Below are 19,163 nucleotides of genomic sequence, written 5' to 3'. Positions count from 1 at the left end.
GTCTGGCTGTAACCCAGCCTGCAGACAGGCCTCAGGCAGGGCCAAGCTGCTCTCCAGCCCCCCACAGGGCACAGCCTGGCTCTCCTGCCCCCGGTCTGCCCCCCACAGGGCACAGCCCGGCTCTCCGGCCTCCGGCCTGCCGGCCATGCAGCAGCCCACACTGGATCCAGGACTGTGGATCCAGAGACCCGACCTGCTCACAGCTGAACCTACAGGTGTCAGCCTTTAATGACCATCGGCACCGTTCCAGAAGGGAGTGGGCGGTTAGTCCTTCCCCGCCCATCCCAAGGGCCTGCTGGTCTTCCCCAGTCTCCCGACTCCTGAGCAGGTCCCCCAGTTACTGTTAGATAGGTGGTTGGGGCTTAATCTTCTCGAGGATCATAATGGTCTCTGCTAGCCTCCAAATCTGAGATCGTATCTCTCCAATGCACATGGTATTTTCTTACCCAATCTGCCTACAGTGTCTGGTGTTCAGGTGTTACTTTGGGGTCTGAGGCTTTCAGCCTTTTGGTTGCTAATTTGGGTGTGGGGAAGGGGTTGTCGTATTTTGAAATGTCAGATTGGCAGCCGGTGAACCTGGAATCCTGTGTCTCCACAGATCAGCTGTGACGTGATACCCCGCCCATTGCCGATTGGTTCACCCTTGAGCTGGAAGGACTTAGATCGATGGACTGCCCTTTCATAGAATCATAGACTCATAGAATATCAGGGTTGGAAGGGACCCCAGAAGGTCATCTAGTCCAACCCCCTGCTCAAAGCAGGACCAATTCCCAGTTAAATCATCCCAGCCAGGGCTTTGTCAAGCCTGACCTTAAAAACCTCTAAGGAAGGAGATTCTACCACCTCCCTAGGTAACGCATTCCAGTGTTTCACCACCCTCTTAGTGAAAAAGTTTTTCCTAATATCCAATCTAAACCTCCCCCACTGCAACTTGAGACCATTACTCCTCGTTCTGTCATCTGCTACCATTGAGAACAGTCTAGAGCCATCCTCTTTGCAACCCCCTTTCAGGTAGTTGAAAGCAGCTATCAAATCCCCCCTCATTCTTCTCTTCTGCAGGCTAAACAATCCCAGCTCCCTCAGCCTCTCCTCATAACTCATGTGTTCCAGTCCCCTAATCATTTTTGTTGCCCTTCGCTGGACTCTCTCCAATTTATCCACATCCTTCTTGAAGTGTGGGGCCCAAAACTGGACACAGTACTCCAGATGAGGCCTCACCAATGTTGAATAGAGGGGAACGATCACGTCCCTCGATCTGCTCGCTATGCCCCTACTTATACATCCCAAAATGCCATTGGTCTTCTTGGCAACAAGGGCACACTGCTGACTCATATCCAGCTTCTCGTCCACTGTCACCCCTAGGTCCTTTTCCGCAGAACTGCTGCCTAGCCATTCGGTCCCTAGTCTGTAGCTGTGCATTGGGTTCTTCCGTCCTAAGTGCAGGACCCTGCACTTATCCTTATTGAACCTCATCAGATTTCTTTTGGCCCAATCCTCCAATTTGTCTAGGTCTTTCTGTATTCTATCCCTCCCCTCCAGCGTATCTACCACTCCTCCCAGTTTAGTATCATCCGCAAATTTGCTGAGAGTGCAATCCACACCATCCTCCAGATCATTTATGAAGATATTGAACAAAACTGGCCCCAGGACCGACCCTTGGGGTACTCCACTTGATACCGGCTGCCAACTAGATATGGAGCCATTGATCACTACCCGTTGAGCCCGACAATCTAGCCAGCTTTCTACCCACCTTGTAGTACATTCATCCAGCCCATACTTCCTTAACTTGCTGACAAGAATACTGTGGGAGACCGTGTCAAAAGCTTTGCTAAAGTCAAGAAACAATACATCCACTGCTTTCCCTTCATCCACAGAACCAGTAATCTCATCATAAAAGGCGATTAGATTAGTCAGGCATGACCTTCCCTTGGTGAATCCATGCTGGCTGTTCCTGATCACTTTCCTCTCATGCAAGTGCTTCAGGATTGATTCTTTGAGGACCTGCTCCATGATTTTTCCAGGGACTGAAGTGAGGCTGACTGGCCTGTAGTTCCCAGGATCCTCCTTCTTCCCTTTTTTAAAGATTGGCACTACATTAGCCTTTTTCCAGTCATCTGGGACTTCCCCCGTTCGCCACGAGTTTTCAAAGATAATGGCCAGTGGCTCTGCAATCACAGCCGCCAATTCCTTCAGCACTCTCGGATGCAACTCGTCCGGCCCCATGGACTTGTGCACGTCCAGCTTTTCTAAATAGTCCCTAACCGCCTCTATCTCCACAGAGGGCTGGCCATCTCTTCTGCATTTTGTGATGCCCAGCGCAGCAGTCTGGGAGCTGACCTTGTTAGTGAAAACAGAGGCAAAAAAAGCATTGAGTACATTAGCTTTTTCCACATCCTCTGTCACTAGGTTGCCTCCCTCAGTCAGTAAGGGGCCCACACATTCCTTGGCTTTCTTCTTGTTGCCAACATACCTGAAGAAACCCTTCTTGTTACTCTTGACATCTCTGGCTAGCTGCAGCTCCAGGTGCGATTTGGCCCTCCTGATATCATTCCTACATGCCCGAGCAATATTTTTATACTCTTCCCTGGTCATATGTCCAACCTTCCACTTCTTGTAAGCTTCTTTTTTATGTTTAAGATCCGCTAGGATTTCACCATTAAGCCAAGCTGGTCGCCTGCCATATTTACTATTCTTTCGACTCATTGGGATGGTTTGTCCCTGTAACCTCAACAGGGATTCCTTGAAATACAGCCAGCTCTCCTGGACTCCTTTCCCCTTCATGTTAGTCCCCCAGGGGATCCTGGCCATCCGTTCCCTGAGGGAGTCGAAGTCTGCTTTCCTGAAGTCCAGGGTCCGTATCCTGCTGCTTACCTTTCTTCCCTGCGTCAGGATCCTGAACTCAACCAACTCATGGTCACTGCCTCCCAGATTCCCATCCACTGCCTCCCAGATTCAGGCGCCATCAGTCTCAGGAGTGGTGTTTGTGGTAGGAACCAGACTCATTTACGTTTGCCACTAGCCTGCCATAGGACAATGGCTGCTTTCAGGCTGTCCTGACTGCCGTCGGATTTGAACTTGTGTCACAGTGGTGGAACCCCATATCCCACTTTTCAATCCCCCCAAGCCAGCTAGGCGCTCCAGCACGAGGCGCTGGGGAAGCGGGGTCTCAGTGGTGACAGACTGGAGCCATGGCTACAGGGGAACACTGGGCTGACATAACCTAAGCGTTAATTTAAACCGAGATCATTAATGGGCGCGGTAGCTGGAATACGCTTTCCTTTTCACCATGCTCCCAGAGCAGCAGCGGTGTTGGGAACAAGCACAGCTCCTCCGAGGTGCTGCTCACACTGCAATTTATTTACATCTTATCTACCCACGTCTAACCCGGTTGCTGTGCAGTGTCATAGATCATTAGGGTGTCTGCACAAGAGTTAGATTCTGCTTGACCAGACTTAATAGAGCTCTTAGACTTCAGTAGCCTCTTTCAGCCACATCACGAATCAGAAATATGCTTAAAATTTCCAGTGGAAATGCATGTATTGCAGATATCCCACACTCCCCACTAGAATTCAGCAGAAACTTTGCAAGGACAGAAAAACAGGAGGAATTTGACTTTTTGCAGCAGACTGTCACGTTATACCAGTTGGTATTTGGTTTCAACAGGAAAGACTTGTTATCCTTAGAGGGAAGGAAATTAGTGCTGCACCTTACTGGGGAAAGGCGCTAAGAGCAAAAATAATAAAGCTCCTTCTTGAGCTGTGAGATCCTGAGCTGGATCTTCACCCTTCCATACCATGGTGACAGGTGTCTGTGCGAGGCCACAGACAGACAGAAACCTTTGCACCTGATCCGCACCATCCATGCTGAGTGGTGAGACAGAAAGCTCCCTGTGCCATGGCAGGGAAGGGCTCTCCACGGGACGAATCAAACTCACATGCAGATGGACGAGAAGAGCTCCGAAAGGGAGAAAGGGAGAGCTTCTCTTGTCTTCTCTGTAGGGAATGGAGACTAGTTTAAGCTGCACAGTCCGTCCCCGCTGCCTAGCAGGGGCACCCAGTGGTTTGCAAGGTCAGCGCTAGAGCTGTGCAAACAACCAATATTTGGGCTCAGTGGCCAAACCGAAAAATCAGGAAAAAAGTTGAAACAAAAATGTTGGTGAACTGAAAAAAGTAAAAATCATTTTGGGTCAAATGAAACATTTTGTTTTCTATGTTTTTTTAAACCTTCTAAAATCATTTGAATAAAAGTGAAGTAAAATTTGAATTGAAAAGTCAAAATTCTCATTTCAAAAAATGTCAGAATGAAACATTTCAACTTTTTTTGTTTTTTTCAACTGAACAAATAAGGAAAATTCGACACAACTTTGCAAAATGTTTCATTTGACCCGAATCTGCGTGTTACAGCAAAAGAAGTTTGGCCCAGCTCTAGTCAGCAAGCACTGTCTGGACCCTTGTTCTTCTGCTGCCTTCTGCACTCCTTCCCACAGCACTCCTGAGGGACAGTTCTCCCCTACCCTCAAGGCCAGATTAACGCTGGGGCTTCAGGGGCTGCAGCCTAGGGCCTCAGGTTAAGGGGGCCACAAAAAAATAAATCCACAATTACATACAATTCAGTGGTCATCAACCCATCAATCACGATCAACTGGTCGATCCTAGAGCATCTGCGATCACGATTTCTGAGCCGCCAAAAGGCCGCCACTCCCGGAATCAGCCAGCTGCTGGCACATATCTGCAGCCCCTGGAGGGTGGGGAGGTGGTTCTGTGCGCTACCCCCCCACCCCCAACACTGGTCCCGCAGCTCCCACTGGCCAGTTCCCAGCTGTCATAAATATAAAAGGAAGGGTAAACCCCTTTAAAATCCCTCCTGGCCAGAGGAAATATCCTCTCACTTGTAAAGGGTTAAGAAGCTAAAGGTAACCTCGCTGGCACCTGACCAAAATGACCAATGAGGAGACAAGATACTTTCAAAAGCTGGGAGGAGGGAGAGAAACAAAGGGTCTGTGTGTCTGTCTGTATGCTGCTTTTGCCAGGGATAGACCAGGAATGGAGTCTTAGAACTTTAGTAAGTAATCTAGCTAGGTATGTGTTAGATTATGAGTTCTTTAAATGGCTGAGAAAAGAACTGTGCTGAATAGAATGACTATTCCTGTCTATGTGTCTTTTTTGTAACTTAAGGTTTTGCCTAGAGGGATTCTCTGTGTTTTGAATCTAATTACCCTGTAAGGTATCTACCATCCTGATTTTATAGAGGTGATTTCTTTACTTCTATTAAAAGTCTTCTTGTAAGAAAACTGAATGCTTTTTCATTGTTCTCAGATCCAAGGGTTTGGGTCTGTGGTCACCTATGCAAATTGGTGAGGATTTTTACCAAACCTTCCCCAGGAAGTGGGGTGCAAGGGTTGGGAGGATTTTGGGGGGAAAGACGTGTCCAAACTACGTTTCCCAGTAAACCCAGTTAGAGTTTGGTGGTAGCAGTGGAGATCCAGGGACAAAGGATAAAATTAATTTGTACCTTGGGGAAGTTTTAACCTAAGCTGGTGAAAGTAAACTTAGGAGGTTTTCATGCAGGTCCCCACATCTGTACCCTCGAGTTCAGAGTGGGGGAGGAACCTTGACACCAGCCAATGGAGCCGTAAGGGCAGCGCTTGCGGGCGCAGGCAGCACACAGAGACACGCTGTCCCCCTCCCCCCGGGATGCACAGAGACGTGCCAGCAGCTGGCCACTTCCAGGAGCAGCATGGGGATAAGGCAGGCAGGCAGCCTGCCTGAGCCCTGCTGTGTCACTGGCTGGGAGCCGCCTGTGGTAAACACCTCATGGCCGGAGCCTGCACCTCGCACCCCCTCCTGCACCCCAATCCCCTGCCCCAGATCAGAATCCCTCCTGCTCCAAACTCCCTCCCAGAGCCCGCACCCCTCACCCTCTCCTGCATTCACCCCAACACTCTGCCCCAGCCTGGAGCCCTCTCCTGCACCCAAACCCCCTCCCAGAAAGAAACTAATATAACAGTGGTTCTAAGGTAAGAAGTAGGCTATTTTGAATTAACTTAACTATATTCTACATGTTTTAAGACTGAAATGTAACCACAGAACGGCTTTATGTTAATTAAAAGGCAAGTTTAGGATAGCATTAATAGCCCCAATGCCATAATCGTGATCATTTTGTTTTAAATTAGGAAAAAGACTTGTATTCAGGGGACCCACAAAATCTAATAGCCCTGGGCCCACAGGAGAGTTAATCCGGCCATGCCCACCCTACACCACATGGGCCCTAGCCTATGTTTGAGGGGCTTTGTTCTTACATGTGCACCTGATCCCAGTCCCCGGACACTATTCGTGCGCAGGCCCTATGCTCCTAGCTACAGCCTATTTACTTCTGGTCGGGGAGCATCTCCCAGTAGACCCAAAAAACCTACTTGCTTCCCTTCTTCATTCAGGTCGCTCTGCCTCATCCCGCTTCTGAGCTGGGGCACATCACACTCTGGGCTGGGAGCTGGCTCAGTCGCTTTGTATCTGATTCAGTTAGTGAACCAGGCAGTACAAATGCATAAACACACATCAAAGCTGCCTGTTCCAGCACTATCTGAGGCGGGGAAACGAAGAGAAGGGAGGGTGCTCTGGGGATGGAACTTTTTCTAACGTTATTTTTTAGAATACTTGGAAAAGGGACAGTGACAGAAATAGTGCGGGCAGCAGGGAGCTATCTGCACACGTTTCCTGCTATAAAACAAGCTGTGACTATAGAAACATTTCCTTGTGTCAGAGCTGGAGCTGGAGAAATGAAATGCACCATCTGCACTGAACCTGCCAGCACAGACTGTCTGCTTGGCCTTAGGCCAGGGACTAGCAGTGGGCACGCAGCAGAGGGCGTGCCCAAAGGATGCACCACTCCTAGGGTCTCTCTGTAAGGCCAGTGGAGCACTGTTCACTGCTGGGTGCAGGTGCAGCCCTGGCATCAGTACGGGATGGGGAAGGAGGACATTAGATGGGTGCGGGAAAGGGTGGGGAGGGATCGAGGAGGAGAAGAGAGCAGCAAGCCCATTTCCTGTAGTATGACAGTGCTAGGCTGCACTGACTACGCGGCAGTATCTTATCATAGAATATCAGGGTTGGAAGGGACCCCAGAAGGTCATCTAGTCCAACCCCCTGCTCGAAGCAGGACCAATTCCCAGTTAAATCATCCCAGCCAGGGCTTTGTCAAGCCTGACCTTAAAAACCTCTAAGGAAGGAGATTCTACCACCTCCCTAGGTAACGCATTCCAGTGCTTCACCACCCTCCTAGTGAAAAAGTTTTTCCTAATATCCAATCTAAACCTCCCCCACTCCCCCATTCTCGCATTGCTCCAAGATGCCGTGTTATTTGGAATTAGCAGCAGTGGTCGTACTGGCCTATGGCTCCTTGGCAGAGCTCTGTGGCCAGATATATTGGGTCTAAGCAGCCTCCAACCTCCAGATATAGAAGCCTGCTTTACTTATTCCCCCGCACATACATAGCTCATAAGAACAGCCACACTGGGTCAGACAATGGCCCAGCTAGCCCAGAATTCTGTCTTCTGACAATGCCAGTGCTGGTGCTTCAGAGGGAATGAACAGAACAGGGTGGTTTATCAAGCCGTCCATCCATCCATCATGAAATGCTGCTGACACTTAGTGCTTCAAACAGCTGCCAGGGCTCTAAGTAAAAAGAAAAGGAGTACTTGTGGCACTTAGAGACTAACATTTATTTGAGCATAAGCTTTCGTGAGCTACAGCTCACTTCATCGGATGTTAGTGAATGTCACTGCACTTTCATTCTCAAGAGAAGGAGGAGGTGCCCTCCCCAGACCATGGCAGATTCAGACATTGTAAGGCAGAAGAGACCATTCTGATCGTGACACTACACATCTGAGTTGAGAGCGCTGTCCAGAGCAGTCACAATGGAGCACTCTGGGATAGCTCCTGGAGACCAATACCATCTAATTGTGTCCACAGTACCCCAAATTCGACCCGGCAAGGCTGATTTAAGCGCTAATCCACTTGTCAGGGGTGGAGTAAGGAAATCGATTTTAAGAGCCCTTTAAGTCGAAATAAAGGGCTTCATCATGTGGACAGGTGCAGGTTTACATCGATTTAACGCTGCTAAATTCGACCTAAAGTCCTAGTGTAGACCAGGGCTAAGAGTTTTAAAAAGTCCAATTGCACCACTATGTCAGTAGTTGGTTGTGACTGATCATTTCTATGAAGGATGAAGACTCTCCAGTGTGTTAAGCAGTGGAACAGCAGCACTTGATAACTGCATACAAATTTGGGCCTTTTTGACAATAATTTGGGGTCCCTTGAAGTCATTTGAGGGGGCAAATGTCCCCTTTGCCCTGCTAGGAGCACTAGGCCTGGCTTCCAAAGAACAACAAAAATGACCCATCGAGCCATCACACATCCCTTCATGGCTGCACATGGACCCTAGAATCCAAAGAATTTACTCATTGGCTTTGCACACAGAGGAGCTAACCCACCCACCCACAAAACCCACAATGCGTTCTCTGTGTTCAGAACCACGGGCATTAAGTATATCTCAGTTAGAGAGGAAGCAGAGAACTCCTGCCTTACACCTGGCAAAGGTACAGTCAGGGCTCCACTAACCCCATACACCACAGCACCAACTCCCCTACTGGGTTAATTTATACTGCCTTCCACCCCATCCTTCTGGATATGAACTGGACACCTAATTCCTTAGGCTGCTTTGAAAATCCCAGTGTAGACGGGCGTAGCAGTAGCCCTGCATCACAAGGCAGGGTGGCGCCCTCCCTAGGAGGGACATGGGAGCCAGGAAGGTTATCTGGCATCATGGCCATCTCCCAGCCATCTCCCAGGGTTCTCTGGCTGCAGGCTGGTCCCTGCTTGGCTGAGAGGAGCTCTCCTGCCTCTTCTCTCCTCTTCTGGAGGAGCTGCCCCTCTTTCTGCACCCAGCTGAGTCACTCAGGCCAGAGATGATTTACCCTGAATAGCAAGTGGTTTGCCTTGGGGATCCATCAGGCCTTCACCCAAAGTGATTTGCCACCAGAGGGACTGAGGAGTCACTTCACCCCATAGAATCATAGAAGATTAGGGTTGGAAGAGACCTCAGGAGATCATCTAGTCCAATCCCCTGCTCAAAGCAGGACCAAGGGCACCAACTAAATCATCCCAGCCAAGGCTTTGTCAAACCTTAAAAACCTCCAAGGATGGAGATTCTACCACCTCCCTAGGAATCCATTCCAGTGCTTCACCGCCCTCCGAGTGAAAAAGTTTTTCCTAATATCCAACCTAGACCACCCCACAGCAACTTGAGACCATTACTCCTTGTTCTGTCATCTGCCACCACTGACAACAGCCAAGCTCCATCCTCTTTGGAACCCTCCTTCAGGTAGTTGAAAGCAGCTATCAAATCGCCCCTCACTCTTCTCTTCTGCAGACTAAATAACCACAGTTCCCTCAGCTTTCCTCGTAAGTCATGTGTCCAGGCCCCCTAATCATTTTCGTTGCCCTCTGCTGGACTCTCTCCAATTGTTCACATCCCTTCCGTAGTGGGGGGACCAATGCTGGATGCAATACTCCAGGTGTGGCCTCACCAGTGCCGAATAGAGGGGAATAATCACTTCCCTCAATCTGTTGGCAATGCTCCTACTTATACAGCCCAATATGCTGTTGGCCTTCTTGGCAACAGGGGCACACTGTTGACTCATATCCAGCTTCTCATCCACTGTAATCCCCAGGTCCTTTTCTGCAGAACTGCTGCTTAGCCAGTCTGTCCCCAGCCTGTAGCACTGCATGGGATTCTTCATTCCTAAGTGCAGGACTCTGCGCTTGTCCTTGTTGAACCTCATCAGATTTCTTTTGGCCCAATCCTCCAATTTGTCTAGGTCACGCTGGACCCAGCCCTATCCTCCAGCGTATCTACCTCTCCCCCGCAGCTTAGTGTCATCTGCGAACTTGCTGAGGGTGAAATTAATCCCATTATCCAGATCATTGATAAAGATGTGGAACAAAAACGGCCCCAGGACCAACCCTTGGGGCACTTCGCTTGATACTGGCTGCCAACTCGACATCAAGCCGTTGATCACAACCCATTGAGCCTGACAATCTAGCCAGCTTTCTATCCACCTTATAGTCCATTCATCCAATCCACACTTTTTTAACTTGCTGGCAAGAATACTGCGGGAGACCATATCAAAAGCTTTGATAAAGTCAAGATATATCACATCCACCACTTTGCCCATATCTGCAGAGCCAGTTATCTCATTATAGAAGGCAATCAGGTTGGTCAGGCATGACTTGCCCTTGGTGAATCCATGCTGACTGTTCCTGATCACCTTCCACTTCTCCCAGTGCTTCCATATGGATTCCTTGAGGACCTGCTCCATGATTTTGCCGGAGACTGAAGTGAGGCTGACTGGTCTGTAGTTCCCTGGGTTATCTTTCTTCCCTCTTTAAATATGGGCACTATATTTGCCTTTTTCCAATCGTCCGGGACCTCCCCTGAGCGCCACAAATTTTCAAAGATAATGGCCAATGGCTCTGCAATCACATCCGCCAACTCCCTCAGCACCCTTGGATGCATTAGATCTGGACCCATGGACTTGTGCATGTCCAGCTTTTCTAAATAGTCTTTAACCTGTTCTACCACTGAAGGCTGCTCACCTCCTCCCCATGCTGTGTTTCCCAGTGCAGGAGTCTTGGACCTTGTTCGGGAAGACAGAGGCAAAAAGAGCATTGAGTACTTCAGCTTTTTCCACATCATGTGTCACTACTTTGCTTCCCCCATTCAGTAAGGTTCTCACACTTTTCCTGACCATCTTCTTGTTGCTAACATACCTGTAGAAACCCTTCTTGTTACCCTTCACATCCCTTGCTAGCTGCAACTCCAGTTGTGCCTTGGCCTTCCTGATTACACCTCTGCATGTTCTAGCAATATTTTTATACTCCTCCTTAGTCATCTGTCCAAATTTCCACTTCTTGTAAGCTTCCTTTTTGAGTTTAAGCTCACCAAAGATTTAATTGTTAAGCCAAGCTGGTTGCCTGCCATATTTGCTATTCTTTCTGCACATCAGCATGGTTTGTTCCTGCGCCCTCAATAAGGTTTCTTTAAAATACAGCCAGGTCTCCTGGACTCCTTGCCCCCTCATCTTAGCTTCCCATTTCCCATTTTGAATGCCACATGAGCCCTGTGCTTTACGCTCAGCATTTGCATGCACACGGAAGATGGGCTGATTTAAAAAACAATTTAGTTACACTGATGCAAGCCTGTGGCTGGCCACCCCCATACTGGGTGAGAAGCCAAGTTCAAACCGATTGAAGCTAGTCCACTCACCAGTTTAATGAAATCAGTTTACAGTCAGTTTTGTCACCTGACTCCAGGAGCTGGGGCTTTAAGAAAAATACCAAAATTGTAAGATTTTGCAACCTGCAGGGTCAGTCACCAGGAGACACTGCTCAGCTTCCTATAGCTCTATCAGCCCAAGAGCTGAGTGCGCTTTGCAAAGGAGTCTGTATGGTCATCCCCATTTTCTAAGAGGGGAAATGGCCTTGACAGCAGCTGTGCAGCAGAGCTGGAGGGTTGTATCCTCTGCACACAGTGGGCTCTAGCAACCCCTGGAGTTGGGTTCAGCGGCAAGGGAGTAAAACCCTTAATGTTCAGGCTGCATCCTGAATAACCAGCTACTTCGCTGGGGCATCCCCCTAAGGAAAAGCCTTGCTGAAACTGCAGCGCCATTCTGCCTGGGTCTTTGTGTAACCCACACACCTCCCGGGGGTGGGGTTCTGTCCCTTCTTGTGGCACCAAGACCACTGAGAGAGAGAGAGAGAGAGAGAGAGATCAGTGCATCTGCTCTACAGCCTTAGCTAACAGCCAGTTGGCTTCTAGCTCATGCAGTCGAGGCTCATGCACTAAGCTCCGAGCGTCCCAGGTTCAATCCCACCTGCTGCTGACCGGGGTCTGTCGGTGTTACATTTGCGGGTCCGAGTAACGAGGCAGTCGGGACACCAGCAAGGCCAGCGCCACAGCAAGCAGTCACTTGGAGACTCCCCTGCAGGCCGTGGTGCTGGAGCCATTTTTATAGTGGGGGTGCTGAAGGAGGGCTGCATTTGTGTTGTAATTACTACTTCCAGCCAAGGGCACCCCCAGCACCTCTAGTTCCAGGACCTGGGCCTCCAGGAAGCATGTAAAATGCTGCAGCCCTGCACCTTCCAGCCCGTGGAGTATCTTTGCTTGTGAGAATTAGCATTTCGTAAATACTTAATGAATGTTAATTTGCCATAATTAAGGCCTGAGCTCTCTTAAAGCAGAACCTTTGGGCACTGCAGCCAATTAGAAGTTGCCACTGGCGGTGGCTGGGCTGTTGTGAAAAATGAATTGTTGTGTTCTGTGCAGTGAGCACCAGGAGGACTCCCGATGAAGGGCACATGTCAGTGCAGAGGTCGCCCTGAGCGGAATATCAATTACCCGGAGTTATGATGCACTCGCCAATTCCTCATTCATTATAAATAGGCTCCCTCCTATTTATACTATCGTGACTTTTAGTGGGGACAGGGGATGGAAAGGAGAAAGTCAAGAGGAAAGGGAGTGAGACCAGGCCTCGGGCACAGCAGCGGTGCTGGGGTGGGTACATAGAGACAGGCGCATGCCTCATGTCAAGGGCAGAGGCAGGCTGATGGAGAAGCAGGGCAGGCATACCCTGCCCTGGGGAGCAGCGCTGAGCATAGGCAGAGTGTACTCTGCCTGCTGGGCACCTGCCTGGCACAGGAAGCAGTGTGGCAGTGAAATTTAACACAATGCTGGACCACATGGCCTTTCACCTCTGGGGGTACCATCCACCTCCAGTTTGTGCTGGATGGAGTCCAACCTCAGACACACACACAGCCTCGGTTCACTGCTCAGAGGGGACTTGCCTCACCCCTATTCTGCTCTGGGGGAGGTCCCTTCTACCGCTCTCCCTGCTTAGGCCAGGCAGGCTGCTGCCCCACCAATGCTGTCTGTGCACCCCGCCACACCAGCACTTGCCTCCACATTTCCCTCCCATTCCCCTAACAGCCTGTTACCCATCACATTCTCTTTCTGTACCAAGGTCCATACCCGGCACCCCCAGACTGCTTTTTGCCCCCTGCATTCCCTGAACTTCCCCCTGCAGCCTGCCCCCTGAATTTCTTGCACTTCCTTTCAAAATTCCAATATCATCATCTCCCCCATCGAGTTCTTCCGCCTTTCTCACTAAGCCCATCATGGCTGCCATGGTGCAGCTGATCCTTTGATCGCATGCACTCTGAATGCAAAGCTTTTGTCTTTGTCACTTGTCTCTGTGGTGAACTGGCCTGTGCAGTTCAGGATACCTCCAGGGCTATTCAGTCTGTGTCAGGTGACTTCAGCTATGCGAAGAATTGAAGGTGATTTTAAATCCCTTCTGCAAGAACTGTGATGTCAGCTCCTGAGTCAATTTTAGAGTCAATAGCCTTTCCATGCATATTCAGATTCATGCGCCAGGCAAGCTCTGCATCATTACGGGTGATAGATCCCAGAAACAATGGCTTTTGATTGTCTGTAATATGAGTCAATTCCCTGGCTGTGAGACAAACAGCTGAAAAATGTCCATATTTCATGTATTTATTACATCATGTGCCCCCTGCTGGACATGCACCATGTCTTGGGATATGACTTTTTCCACACCCTGTGCATGTAGGCGGGAATTTGTCCCTCTTGGCCTGCGAGTTCTTTCTCCTTGCCTCAGGGGTTTTATGATAATGACTTGGGAAGGCAATTCACATCTGTTCATGTATTTATATCTGCTCCTGTATTTTCCACTCCATGCATCTGACGAAGTGGGTTCTAGCCCATGAAAGCTTATGCCCAAATAAATTTGTTAGTCTGTAAGGTGTACAAGGACTCCTCGTTGTTTTTAATACTCAAGTGTCTGTTTATAGCTTCCAAGCTAGTTTCAGGTTTTTCAAGGCATTCCTGCCTTCTGTTCTGTTGTTTGATTAGTTCAGACTGCTTTGCTATCTGGATAGCTGTGGCTAGGGCTAAATCCCTCTCAGTTGTAGCTGCTGTGAAAGGTTTTTATCTGTGAACCCAATAACCAGCCCGACTCTGATATTTTCATGTTTTGCATTCCAAAATCATAGTTTTCAGCCAGTGCATGCAGAGCTCTTATAAAAACATTCAACATTTCCCCCTGGTTGTTGACTTCTTTGGTGGAAACCTGCTTTTTCATAAACCACATTTCTCAGAGGTATAATATATGGTTAGGGGTGAGGGATAGCTCAGTGGTTTGAGCATTGGCCTGCTAAACCCAGGGTTGTGAGTTCAGTCCTTGAGGTCCCTTCCAACCCTGTTATTCTATGATATGCATCATACATAGCCAGAACTCTTTCATAGTCAGCTTTGTGACTGTCTTCAGTAAAGTCAAAGGATTTAAAGATATGCTCTGCTTGCTTTCCCATAGCATAAGAAGATACCTGAATATCTCCAGTTTCTTTGTGGTGTTTGTTTGCAATTCAAAATCTTGTGAAGGGTTGTCAAAGCTGAAGGTCTCTGGAACACTGAAGAGTGGCATGTTGATGAGATCCTCCAACCTTTGTTGCTTTGTTACTGCTGTCTTCAACCTTTCTGCTGTTTTCCTTCTGTTTCTGTTCTCCTCTGGCACTAGTTTATTTCTGACACCATATCATGTACCTGTACCAGATATCAACACGCTACAGAGCTTGCTTCTGAGCAAGATACACACCAGATATATTCATCAAAAGATCCTTTAATGCTCTGCCAGGTATGGCTGAGGTTAGTTTAAATAAGGTATGTTACACACAGAGCTGGCTAGTGGCTAAACTCTATAGTACAGTTTAATGCTCCATTTTGCCATTCATCCCCTTTTCCCATCCACTCATTTCCCATCTGACACATGCCCCATTTTTTCCTGTTGATAATCTGATCACTTTATGGGGGACACAAAGGGGAGCTGCTGCTGTGGCTGCAGGGGGTTTCCTCAGTCCCATGGCTGCCCCCACCCAGCAGGAAGAGCAAGGGAGTCAGGGCTAGCAGAGAAAGTGGGGAGCCTGGCAGAGGCCAATGGGAATTCCCAACCAGAGCCAGTTCTGGCTGCAGGGTGCTGCCTCTGTGCACCCGGCCCTGGCCTTGAGTGTCAAGGAGGGCACAAGGCACTGCAAACAGTGATGCAAAGTGGCAGATCCAGCGACCATGAGAGAGTCAGCAACCCTTCTCTCCGCTCTTCCCCAGTGCCCTCTGTCTCCCACCCTGCTTCTGCCTCCATCACCTTCCCTGCCTCCTGCTCCCTTCCCTCCCCCGGAATTGCTGCCATGGGTGAACCAGCCCTACCTCTCTTTCTTTGGCCCAGTGACTAACTGTTTATCCGCAGTGGAACAGCTTCACCAAGAGAGACTGAGGGGCTCCACCACCTCAGAATGTCCCATAGCTCAGTGGTTAGAGCGCTCACCTGGGAGGTGGAAGCAGCCTGTTCAAATTCTGCCCCCCAGGTGGGGTGGGGGGGAATTGAACCTGGGTCTCCCACATTGCAGGTGAGTGCTCTGACCATTGGGCTAAAAGATACAATGTGGGCAGCCCCCCCAACAGCCATTTTGTGAGAAGGGAGGCACCTGCCTAGCTCCTTCTCATAGGAAACACTTTAGGAGCCAAAGGCACCTGGCCCAGCTAGTGGATCTAGGCACTTACCTCAGCCAGAGAGGCAGGGCTCAGCACCCCCCCCATCTCCTCAGCATCTCCCATTGGCTGGCTGAGGCAGCACTTTGCCTGGTGCATTTGTGAACGCCAGGACACCTGTCTGGCCCCATTCATTGTCTGGGGAGCCGAGGTGCCGCCCAGCACTGAGAATCGCAGCACACCTGGAGGTGCCTACAGGTTAGGCACTGGGACACCTTTGCCAATCTGGGTCTACGTAATTAGCTGCAGGTCACATGCATGGCAGAGCAGGGAACTGAACTGGAACCTCTCAAGTCCCAGGCACGTGCCCTAGCCATTGGACCACACATCCTTCAGTCACAGGTGGGCCTCCTCTAGTGCTCTCTGTGAGCACATTGTACATTCCTCTCCACCCACCGGTCCCCAAAGCCGGTCCAGTGACCCCCTGGGAGGGTGCCATTGGCTACAATGCAGCACCATTGGGCACCACCATAAGAAGGATCCGATGCACATTTGTTCCTGGGCTCGGTAACAATCTGGCCCGCACCAAACACACAGCTCTGGTAGATAGCTAGCCTGTCTTCTGACACGTCACTGTGCAGCACACACCATGCCTTGCTTAGGAAGGTCCCACAAAGGCAGCCCATGGGCGTTGGAGTCTATAACACAGCTGCCAAGTCCAGTAACCCCCTCAGAGCTGAAAGGCAGCATCTAGGGAGAGGCCCTCTAACAAGCCCGCCTAGCTCCTCCCTATCAGCCCATAGTCTCAGTGACGCCCCTACATCTGGGGAGTGAAGGCTGAGAGGCGGGGATGGAAATGGCTCCAAGGGAGTGGGCAGACACTGCACTGACTTCGCCAGTTCCCAGGCAGCTCCAGAACCCAACTTTCCCCACAGGAACTAATGTTCCAGGGCATTCGCCTGCAATAACCAGTCATAAATACCTGTTAGTAAAGCAGCAGGAATCTGCATCACAGAATCATAGAACATCAGGGTTGGAAGGGACCTCAGGAGGTCATCTAGTCCAACCCCCTGCTCAAAGCAGGACCAATCCCCAATTAAATCATCCCAGCCAGAGCTTTGTCAAGCCTGACCTTAAAAACCTCAAAGGAAGGAGATTCCACCACCTATCTAGGTAACGCATTCCAGTGCTTCACCACCCTCCTAGTGAAAAAGGTTTTCCTAATATCCAACCTAAACCTCCCCCACTGCAACTTGAGACCATTGCTCCTTGTTCTGTCATCTGCTACCACTGAGAACAGTCTAGATCCATCCTCTTCGGAACCCCCTTTCAGGTAGTTGAAAGCAGCTATCAAATCCCCCCTCATTCTTCTCTTCTGCAGACTAAATAATCCCAGTTCCCTCAGCTTCTCCTCATAAATCATGTGCTCCAGCCCCCTAATCATTTTTGTTGCCCTCTGCTGGACACTTTCCAATTTTTCTACATCCTTCTTGTAGTGTGGGGCCCAAAACTGGACACAGTACTCCAGGTGTGGCGAATAGAGGGGAATAATCACGTCCCTCGATCTGCTGGCAATGCTCCTACTAATACAGCCCAGTATGCCATTGGCCTTCTTGGCAACAAGGGCACACTGCTGACTGATATCCAGTTTCTCAGCCACTGTAATCCCCAGGTCCTTTTCTGCAGAACTGCTGCCGAGCCATTCGGTCCCTAGTCTGTAGCGGTGCATGGGATTCTTCCGTCCTCTGCACTTGTCCTTGTTGAACCTCATCAGATTTCTTTTGGCCCAATCCTCCAATTTGTCTAGGTGGGGGTGTACAATCAAATCACCTCTTTCAGTGACTATATCACAGCCATTGGCGCTTCCCTACAAATATATACTAGTAACTACATGTACATACTTAACAGCTGACAACACACATACAATTTCAATCAGTTATATACACATTTCTAACTTGACAAGAACAAGTAAATTGCAAACGTTCAAATTCGTGTAGTAAAAGCATCAGCTCTATACAGACAAAATAGCATTGTGAAATTAACCAAGTTTTATAACATTGCATCCAGAACTTGGTGAAAATAGCATTTGGCTTTTTAAAGTATGTTTGAGGGTTGGTTTCATGAAAAATAGCCACTCCCTAAACTCTACATGAGAGTCATGTGCAACACGAAATCATGAAACACTGCACTGGTGACAGAACGTGAAAAGGTCATTTTTTGGAGCAACAGCTTGTGAGATCCTGCAGTAATAAATACTGTTCACAGGTGGATCGTACATGAAAGGAAATAAATCTCCTCTTTCAATGTGTAGAACAAACATGACGACAACATTATTAAAGTACCTAACATTGTATTGACTTAAAGATGTATTTCATTGGCATAACACTCCAGTATATCTTTATAGAGAAGAAAAGGTACCATATAAATTGTCTAAGTACAGAAGAATGAGAAAAATATTAGAAGAGGCTATGAGCAGACCTGAGGTTTTGGAAAGAAATGTGTGTTTTACTGCCTTACCTGAGAAATGGTGTAACAGGGAATCACTAACCTGGATCAGACCGGAGGCCCAGCTAGCTCAATGTCCCATCTCTGCCAGTGGCTGGTACCAGAGGCTTCAGAGATGATTCAGGAGCACTGCAGAAGAAGATGTGGGATAATCTAGCCCCTAATAGCTAGAGATTGGCCTAACCGCTGAAGCTCGAGGGCTTATCTTGTCCAGAACTCTTTATTTGTATGTTTGTTGCATTAACTGCTGTAACTCGGGGTAAACTACAGCCTGCCCCAGATAGTGTGCTCCCCGAGGCAGCCCCACTGTGCCAGAACCCCTCTTCCTGCACAAGTTCAGGTTGCACAGACTCTGGTAACTGTAGCAGCTCCTGACTTTGGAGCAGTTACACCCACAACCTGAGCATCACATTGACCATTTTTCCTGTGCTAGGCGATAGGGTGGGGAGAGTGGAATCAGCTCCTCTCAGCCGCATGAGTCAGTGCTTAGGGCAGCAATACTCAGACTGAGGCTCGGGAGCCACAAGTGGCTCTTTCCTGTGTCTCCTGCGGCTCTCTGCAACACGTGAGAGTAAAACTCTGTGTGATTTAATGATTAACCAATCTAAGCTATTAACCAATCAGGATGCTTCTCCTATATTATTAACCAAGTGTAGTTGCTAAAATAATAATACTTGGTCAGTCACTTTGCTGTGAGAATAGATATAAATAGTAACTGAAACAATGAATTCATGGGACAGTGGCTTTTCTGGGTAACGTGCTGATCGCTAATTAGACTCCTGAACCACTGCGGTGTGAGTGTCACTGGATGAGGGAGTGTGACCTGCTCTTGATCCCAGGTCCCCAGACCAGAACAGGAGCATCCCTGTTTTCTAGGCTTTGTCTTGGTTTCAGGCCTCCTGTGACAGTCCCCAAGTCCCCAGCACCCCGCCTCTTCCAACCCAGTTCTGCCCCCTTCCCCGAGCATGCTGCATCCTCCCCCCTCTCTCCCAGCCTCCTGCATGCCACGAAACAGCTGACTGTGGCAGGCGGGAGGCGCAGGG

The 19,163-nt window shown here is 49.2% G+C and overlaps 1 long non-coding RNA gene across 1 annotated transcript in view; it reads right to left on the bottom strand.

The window, feature by feature from the left end:
* The window catches only part of LOC140903164 (uncharacterized), a 39,324-nt gene extending 32,759 nt beyond the window's left edge, over nucleotides 1-6,565 (bottom strand). Inside the window, exon 1 of the long non-coding RNA XR_012156172.1 lies at nucleotides 6,413-6,565. This is a non-coding gene — a long non-coding RNA (uncharacterized LOC140903164). The remainder of the gene's footprint in view (nucleotides 1-6,412) is intronic.
* Nucleotides 6,566-19,163: the final 12,598 nt, after the last annotated feature.

The sequence above is a fragment of the Lepidochelys kempii genome, chromosome 25 (genome assembly GCF_965140285.1).
Source record: "Lepidochelys kempii isolate rLepKem1 chromosome 25, rLepKem1.hap1, whole genome shotgun sequence".
NCBI lineage: Eukaryota > Metazoa > Chordata > Testudines > Cheloniidae > Lepidochelys > Lepidochelys kempii.
Note: the sequence above shows the minus strand (reverse complement) of the source record. Positions and strands in the feature narration are given on the sequence as shown.